The sequence below is a fragment of the Penaeus monodon genome, chromosome 14 (genome assembly GCF_015228065.2).
Source record: "Penaeus monodon isolate SGIC_2016 chromosome 14, NSTDA_Pmon_1, whole genome shotgun sequence".
Taxonomy (NCBI): Eukaryota; Metazoa; Arthropoda; class Malacostraca; order Decapoda; family Penaeidae; genus Penaeus; species Penaeus monodon.
In genome coordinates, this window is record NC_051399.1 from 47,826,772 (window position 1) to 47,833,718 (window position 6,947).

The window sequence follows — 6,947 nt, forward strand, 5'->3', positions numbered from 1 at the left end:
TAGAGTTTGTGAAGAAAGTAAAACCAAATAAAAATATTTTTATGGGGTTTTTTATACATTATTGTTTTGTACATATTGGGGACATTGTGTTAAAATATATGTACCCTATGCACATTTGTGTAAAATATAAGTTTTTTTTTTTTTTTTTTTTTTTTTTTTTAAAGGGAGGTTTTATGTTTGAGCCGCCCTGGTCACCTCATGATACTTTTAAATTTTAGTTTTTTATTTTGTGATCTTTGGAGTGGAAATACGTGTTTGGGCCCCTTCCTTTCCACTGAAAGTGCCGTTGTTACCTTTTTTAAACCTTCTCTCTATTTTTCCGGGTTTTTGGAAACCCAGCACTGACTTTGGGTTTGGGTTGCCCCCCCAGTGGCTATTTTAACATCGAGGTGAAAAAAAAAAATTTTTTTTCCCCCCCCTTTCCCAAAGGGGGGTTTTGGGGTGTGGGTGTTTTGTGGGTGTGTTTGGGGTGTGTGGGGTGGGTGTGTTGTGTGTGTTTTTGTGGGGTGTGTGTTTAGTGGAGTTGTTCACCCCAATCGGCTTTGGGGGGCTCTCCCCGCCTCGGGGTGGGGGCGGGGAACCTGGACTGAGGGAAAGGGTAGTCTTTTTTTTCGACCGCCCATCCCCCGTCTCTTTTTGGTCCGCGGGGGGGCGGGGGTCACGGGGGCGTGGACCGAAACCCCAAACCGGGGCCCGGCGTTTTATCATTTCCGGGCGGGGCGTTTTCCCTTCCCCTTTAGGGCCCGGGAAAAAGGGCCGGGGGCCATCCCTGACGAAGGCCCAGCCTGGCCCCCGGCCTTCGACGGGGCCCCCCCCTCGCCCTAGGGGGATTCTGATGACGGGGCCCTTTTAAAACCTTTAAAGGCCGGGAATTTTCCCTTGCTCGATTCCCCGGCGGGCCCCGCGCCCTCAGGGCCCAGCCCAGATGGTTGTCCTCGGGGACCCGATCCGGAGCCCGGGACCAGGTTTGCCCCGGCAACAGCTTGCGGTTTGGGCCCTGAGCTCGGCGCGGGGCGGGAACCTGGGGGGTCCTCCTTCCCGGCCCTACCAAGACCGCCCGCTTTCTTGTTTTCCCCTCAGGGAACTGGATTTTTGACCTTACCTCGAGGCATGTAAATGATCGGAAACCCCCCTTTCCGTGATTTTTCCGATCCCGGTGGGACACGACGTTTACGGGGGAAAGGGCCCCACACCCTCCTCCCGGCGACGCTGCTCCTCTTAATTTTTATATGGGACCCCTTTTAATTTTCAGGTAAATATATATGTAAAATACCTTTAAACATAATTTTATATATACTAATGACATATATATTTTATTAAAACCTGTACAAAAATATGTTTAATTTTCATATATGTAAAAATGTATTTTGAATTTTTATAATTATATATTATATATATAAAAATATATATCATATCCTATAAAATTTACAACATCCCCTACCCAAAAAAAACCCGCCGCTCTTCCCGGTAAGGCCTTTTTTCCTTTTGGTTTTTTTTAAGAAAGTCACAAAATTTTTAGAAACATTGATTAATTTATAGCCACCCAAATAAAAATGGATGATTGAATATGTCATTGGACATTTATACCCCATTTACACTCTTCAGCCCTTTGTTATATAGTTTAATAGCATGTTTTCCCCTCTTTTCTTACCCATAAAGGTCATCATTCTTTTTAATTTCTGCAGACCTTTATTCCTTTTTTTAATATATTTCAAATTTGCTTTTGAGTTTAATCACGCTATTACCCGGCAAATTTCCAAAAATGTCAGTTTGTTTTTGGCCATCCAGGTCCTTTTTAATCTTTGCGAGTGGCAGGGAGCATTGTTCTGTTCGAAAAACCGCTCCACATCCCCAAAAAAGTGGGAAAAAGATGGAAATGCACGTATTTTAAGTTTTATGTAATACTTTCCGTTTAAATGTTCCCTTTTAATTTTGTGCAATCAATCGCCAAAATCTTTTTCTAGGGAATTTTTTCAGCCCCAGACCCTGATGCCACCACCACCTTTCTTAATGTGTGATTCAGGCATTCGAAGGTATTCCTCACCTTTTCCCTTTTAACCGGGTACAGGTCCTCCATCATGAAAGGGAATTTTTTTTTCCCGTTAAACCTGGTGTGGGGACTGCCCTACAAGTCCTTTTTTTTTCCTTGCCTTTTTGTGAATAATGGCTCTTCTTGGGCCTACAATACAATAAACCACTCTCCAGGGTTTTTCCTTACCCGTCTTTCCTTTAATTTGGGTTCCATTTAAAGGGCTTTTTTTTCTATCTCATATGGGACCTTTATATGACTTTTTCCCCCTCTTTTGTTGTCTTCTTCTCATGCCTCTTTGGGTTCCCCAGGATATAACCAAATAAAATTTTTACCCCTAAACTATATGCATTTTTTAAAGTTTTTGTTTTTGTGATAGAGGGGGCCAGTCTTGAAATCATTGCCGAGGTTTCCCTTAAGAAATAATATGTAAAAATTCCTTTCTCAAGGCCCTTTCCCCAAATCTGTAGCCAAAGGGAAAAATCTTGGCCATAGGGGGTTTGGGAAAAAACCATCTAAACAAAAGTAATTTAAAGAAAAAAATTTAAAAACCCCTTTTTCATGTTAAATGAATCTATTGGTTGGGTTTTTAGCTCGGGATATCTTTTTTCAGAAAAGGGGGCTATTTTTTTTTTAGTTCTATTCCATTAAATGTAAAGGGGGAAAAAATGCACTTTTATTTACTTTTCAAACCCCTGGGATGGTTTACAGCATTAAGTACATTTTCTTTTGTAACTGGGGGTTTTCCCACTTAACTGACCTGGTAATATAATTTTTCCCAAAAACTTGTTTTTGCTCAATTTGAAGAATTTTTTTTGTTTTAGGTTTTTTAGCTCATTCCTTTGGGGGCCCTGAGGTTTATGCCCGTTCAGGGATGGTTTACTTTTTTTTCGCCTCACTATTTGAGTAAAGCTAAAAAAAAGGGAAAAAACCATTCTTTTTTTACAAAAAATTTTATGTATATAATATTTTATATATAAAATACTATATTATATATAATATATAAAAATTTTTATATTATATATATTTTTATATTTTATATATATATACAAAATTTTACAAAAAATGTCAAGAAGGCATTTGACTCGGTTTCCCCCCCAGAATTTTCTATTGGAGAAACCTGAGACTCGGGAAAATTTTGAAAACAGATTATTGGGCCCGATAGGGGAAGCCTCTATCTGGTTTCCGAAAGTGCTTTTAAAGGGGTGGTGGGGGGATGTCGGAAAATTCTTCCCCGTTAATTCATGGGGGAGGCAAGGGTGCATCCTTGACCAACCCCTTTTCAACACTTGTATGGCCTGGATATTGGCCCGGGGCTAAATAGCCCAAAAACGTGGGGGGACAACACAGGCAAAAATAAAAGGGCCCCCGGGCCTTGCCTTTTTCCGACGGGTGTTTTCCATTTCCCATCTTTAGTCCCTTTAGGCGTTGTGGGACTCTTTATGCTTTAGCAATGAGGCGAACCCCCCTTTGGGCCCAGAGGGCTCCCCCGGGCCCAAAACCAAAAATTCAGGACCTTTTTGGGGCCTGTTTTGGGGAACCCTTCAGGGCCCATCCATGCTTGGGGGAGAGGACGTTGAAAAATTTCGAAAGTTTTACATACCTTGGTACGTATCCATACTCTGGGGTTTTTCCCGACCAGGGAATCAGTAGGGGGATTTTTTCCCGGCAACGGGCCTTAACCCCGATCAACAAGAGCGTTTGGAGATGTTTGGACCCTTTTGCAAAGGCCAAAACGGGTGTCCCTTTAAGGCCCCTTTATACTGCCCAAATTTTTTTCCCCCTATGGAAGCGAAAACCCGGAAATCTCCCTTGATTTCCTTTTGTAACAATCCCTTGGCCGGATCTGGGGTTTAGCTGAAGGCTGCTGTCCCCAAACCCCCGGTTCACCGGAGATTTGCAAAGGGGCCTGTTACTTTGCATAATCCGGGTCGGGCCCCAAATCAAAGGCTTAATGGCCCCTTCTTGTCCCCCCTGTGGACAACCCTGCCCCCGGGGGGTCTCTGCGAACAAACCCCGGGTGGAGGGGGCCCCCTTTTGGGCGACCCAGGAGATCATGGCTTTTGGGGGCTCGCGGACCTTTCGTGAGGAAATTTGGGATGGGGCCCCTGTGCCTGCCTGGAGCTCGCCCCGAGGGATCCTCTGGGTGGGAAATTTATATTTGGGGGGGGGCCCTGCGCCCCCGCCGTTTTGCCCCTTGATGATGATTTGATATATTTGGTTTTTTTATCCATATGAGGAATTTTTAAAAGGGCTCAATTTATTTTAATTTCTTTTTGGGGAACTTTTTTTAAAATACTTATAAAAACAGGGGGCTTCAAAAAATTTTGGGAAAAAAAATGTATGAAAAAATTGGGGTTTTTGTTCTGATGTTTATTTTTCAAAATATGCTCTGTTAAGGTCAATCACTTCTGTAAACTTTAAAAACCCCGCCCTTTAAGGGTAAACCTTAAACTTAGAAAGGCCTTACTAAATTTAAAGGGGATCTAATTGGGTTTTTTTTATGTCAAAACAGCTCTTTTTTTCATCTTCCCAAATGTGGAAAATTGGGACCTTCCAAAGATTTTTTTTAAAATTTGGAAACAAAAAAAGTCAATGGGCAAAATTGGGGTTAAGGGGGATTTTTTTGATTTTTTCCATCGAAATTCCGTAGTCCAAATTCTTTATTTCCCGGGACCATAGGGTCATTGTCGGGTGGAAGAAAAAATCCTTTTTGTAGCTTTCCCCGGAAAGTTTTTTTTTAGATTTTTTTTTTTTTAACAGTTTTTTCAAATTTCATTCAAAAATACAGGTCTGCTCACATCAATGAAAGTAATTTTTTTTCCAGTTGAAACCTGTGTGTGTGACTGCCCTACAAGTCTTTTCTTCCTTGCCTTTTCAGTGAATAATGGCTGCTTCTTGGTCCTACAATACAATAAACCACTCTCCAGAAGTCTTCTCCTTACTGTCTTTCCATTTAATGAGCTTACCATTTAATGTCTTATATTCTTTGTAATATAGTTTCAAATATGCTTGATTGAGTTCATATCACGACTATTACCAGGCAATTCCAAAACTGTCAGTTTGTTTTTGGCCATCCAGGTCTTATTAATCTTTGCAGAGTGGCAGGGAGCATTGTTCTGTTCGAATACCTCTCCATCATCCCCAAAACAGTGGATTAGAGATGGAACTGCACAGTATTTTAAGATTTTAATGTAGTACTGTCCGTTAACTGTTCCATTGATTTTGTGCAATCAATCGACCAACATCTTTGCTAGGAATGCAGCCCCAGACCATGATGCCACCACCACCATACTTAACTGTGTGATTCAGGCATTCAGGAAGGTATTCCTCACCTTTTCTTCTAACCGATACAGGTCTGCTCACATCAATGAAAGTAATTTTTTTTCCAGTTGAAACCTGTGTGTGTGACTGCCCTACAAGTCTTTTCTTCCTTGCCTTTTCAGTGAATAATGGCTGCTTCTTGGTCCTACAATACAATAAACCTCTCTCCAGAAGTCTTCTCCTTACTGTCTTTCCATTTAATGAGCTTACATTTAATGTCTTATATTCTTTGTAATATAGTTTCAAATATGCTTGATTGAGTTCATATCACGACTATTACCAGGCAATTCCAAAACTGTCAGTTTGTTTTTGGCCATCCAGGTCTTATTAATCTTTGCAGAGTGGCAGGGAGCATTGTTCTGTTCGAATACCGCTCCATCATCCCCAAAACAGTGGATTAGAGATGGAACTGCACAGTATTTTAAGATTTTAATGTAGTACTGTCCGTTAACTGTTCCATTGATTTTGTGCAATCAATCGACCAACATCTTTGCTAGGAATGCAGCCCCAGACCATGATGCCACCACCACCATACTTAACTGTGTGATTCAGGCATTCAGGAAGGTATTCCTCACCTTTTCTTCTAACCGATACAGGTCTGCTCACATCAATGAAAGTAATTTTTTTTCCAGTTGAAACCTGTGTGTGTGACTGCCCTACAAGTCTTTTCTTCCTTGCCTTTTCAGTGAATAATGGCTGCTTCTTGGTCCTACAATACAATAAACCACTCTCCAGAAGTCTTCTCCTTACTGTCTTTCCATTTAATGAGCTTACCATTTAATGTCTTTCTTCTATCTCATATGGCAGCCTTTATAATGACTTTGCCCTCTCTTTTTGTTGTCTTCTTCTCATGCCTCTGGCTTCCACCAGGATATACCAAGTAAAAGAACCAAAATTTTGAATTGAGCTGAAAGTGCAAGAATAGCTGCTTAATTTTGGCCACTAGTATATAATATATATGTATATATATATGTATATATATATACACATACACATATATTCATGTGTATGTGTTGTGTTGTGGATAGAGGGAGCCAGTCATTGAAATCATTGCCGAGGTATTCATTAAGAATATAATATGTGATATATCCTTTCTCATGCTTTCCTACATCTGTAGCCAAAGGGAAATATCTTGGCCATAGGTGGTGGAAGAGAACCATCTACACAAATGTAATGTAATGAAGAAAGTGAACCCATTTTTCATGTTAATGAATCTAGTGTGTGGATTTTTAGCTCGGGATATCTTTATCAGAAAAGGTACTATTTTTGTTTTAGTTCTATTCCATTAACTGTATGGGGAAAATTTGCACTTCATTTACTTTCATCCCGTGGGATGGCCTTTACAGCATTAAGTACATTTGCTTTTGTAACTGGATGTGCCCACTTAACTGACCTGGTAATATAATTTACAAGAACTTGTTCTGCTTCAGATGGAAGAATTTTTTGTCTAGGTTTGAGCTCATTCCTTGGTACCATGAGAGTTTATGCCAGATTCAGGGATGGTTTACTTTTTTGCAGCCTCACTATTTGAGTCTAAAGCTAAAAAAAAGTAAATAGAAACCATATGTCAGTGCTATATATACAATATATTATT